Genomic DNA, 2,510 nt, shown 5'->3' on the forward strand with positions numbered 1-2,510 from the left:
GACCCAAATAAAATTGAAATTTGCTATGTATCATCTTAGTCCCTAACTTTTCAAAATATTAAAATATAACATATAAAAATTAAATTCTATTTCACGAAAATTTAGGACTTTACATTTCTAACACTCCCCCTCAAGTTAGAGAGTGAATATCGAGAACTCCCAACTTGCATGTCGTCGTTGAGAAGGCTTCTTTTTCCAATGGCTTGGTAAAAACATCTGCAAGTTGATTAGTTGAAGAAACATATTTGGTTACACCAAACCATCTTGTAATTTATTTTGTCACGAATAAAATGACAATCCATCTCTATATGTCTAGTTCTTTCATGAAAAACGGGATTTGCTGCTATGTGTAAGGCTGCTATATTGTCGCAATACAATAATGCTAGCTTCTGATGTAATATTCTCAAGTCTTTTAACAATCAGCACAACCAAGATAGTTCACAATATGTACCTATCATGGCTCTAAATTCAACTTCTGCTGAGGATAGAGATACGATTTTCTGTCTCTTTGTTTGCCAAGAGATAAGAGATGATCCCAAAAAAATACAATAACCCGTGGTGGCTTTACGAAAAGTTGGGCAACCTGTTCAATCCTAATCACAAAAGGATCGTAAAGACAAATCATTTTGAGAAGGGAAAAACAAATCTTGTCCTGGTTTATTTTTTAAATAACGTAACACATGCAATGCGACTTCTATACATGGTCTGCGTGATGTATGTATGAATCTGCTTAGCACATGTACCGAATAAGTGATATTCAGCTGAGTAAATATTAAATAAATTAGGCGTCCAACAAGTCGCCTATATTGAGATGGACTTTCAAGCAACTCACCTTAATCTGAGAGCTTTATATTTTGCTCTATTGAAAAGTCCACGGGTTTAGCTCCCAAAAATCCACTATTCTTTAGAATTCCAAACTTAGTACCGCCTTCGAAATGGTGGAGAAGGGTGACAACGCTAAGTTTTTCCTTCTTCTTTATTTTTTCTTTCCCTTTTATTCTTTTTTTCCTTTCCCTTTTATTCTTTTTTTCCTTTTTTCCCTCTCTGTATCAGTGGTTTAGGATTTTATTTGTACAAAATGAAAATGGGTTCCATGTAGTGCTACCTATTGTTCCACTAAGTCAAAATTACAATCAAATCTATCATTTTCTATTTTATATAACATTTAGTAATTAACTTCCCATAAATGAAAACTAAACCCTAAAATTCTATTTTATTCGTTTGAACCCCTTATTCAATACTCATTTATTTCTTTATGAACAATTGATTTTGATTTATTCAAAATGACATCTTGGGTTAGTAAAAAAAATTGAAGCTTGAAACATGTACCCACGTACTCGTGTCCAAAATTTGGATTCTTTTTAGCAATGTCTCCTTATCCTATGTTTTAAAAAATGAAAGATCCAATACTTAGATACGTACCCGTACTTGAGTCCGAGCATCATAGAATAGCATTACTCTTATATGATCGTTGTCCTTCTGAAAATGGGTCCCATTGTGAGATACTAAGTAAAAAAGGATGGTTGTTGCATTGCCAACGGTCCAAAAACTTATTAAATTGGGGATTAAAATGGAAAACAAATAGGCGCAAGATGTTGCCATGTCCACAATGGGCAAGCGATCATTACTATATAAACCTATTACTTGAAGAGTGCCCAATGATGAAAATGGTAAGTTATGTTTAAGGAATTATAATATATCCTTAGCCTCGGGTAGAACCGGTCGGGTCTGGGGCCTGAGAAGCAATTAGTTACAAGATGTCAGCAATTTACAAAGAAAAGTCCTGAGAATTTTTTCTCGAATTCAAAAGAGTACTTAAATTCTCTTAATAACTAGAAGTGTAGCATGTACAGAATAACATATTACACTTAGCCCCTTACTATAACTAGGAACTGTTTATGAAAAGTTTATTATAAGTAAAAATTACTGATAAGTGAAAAAAAACATTTTAAATGAAAAACTATATGTAAGCAAGAAAATTAATTATGAGAAAAAAATTATATATGTGTGAAAATACTAACATACAAGTAAAAATACATTTATAAGTACAAAATTTGTGTATAAGTTATAAAAATGCTTATATAATTAGAATTGTTCTATACCTAAGAAAAAAAATCACTTAGACAAAAACTCACTTTCATACAAAAAATTGCTTCTAAGTTAAAAATACTAATAATGACAGAAAACTTACCTGTAAGTATAAATATTCACTTATACTTTGAAAATTCAATTATATATACAAAAATTATTAGTACAAAATTTTCTTATAACTATAAAATTTACATATGAGTAAAAATAATCACCTATAAGTAAAAAATTACTCTTTCATGCATTATTTAAATTATAAGTAAAAAATTTAAGTAGAAGTAAAAAAGTTCACTTTTAAATTTAAAAAAAAAAGTCACTTATATGTAGACAATCTACTTATAACTAAAAAAATTAATTATGAGTAAGAACAATTTAAGAATCCTATTATAATTCTAATTAGTAAACTATTCTTATCTAATCAC

Source organism: Olea europaea, chromosome 7, assembly GCF_002742605.1.
Source record: "Olea europaea var. sylvestris chromosome 7, O_europaea_v1, whole genome shotgun sequence".
Lineage (NCBI taxonomy): Eukaryota > Viridiplantae > Streptophyta > Magnoliopsida > Lamiales > Oleaceae > Olea > Olea europaea.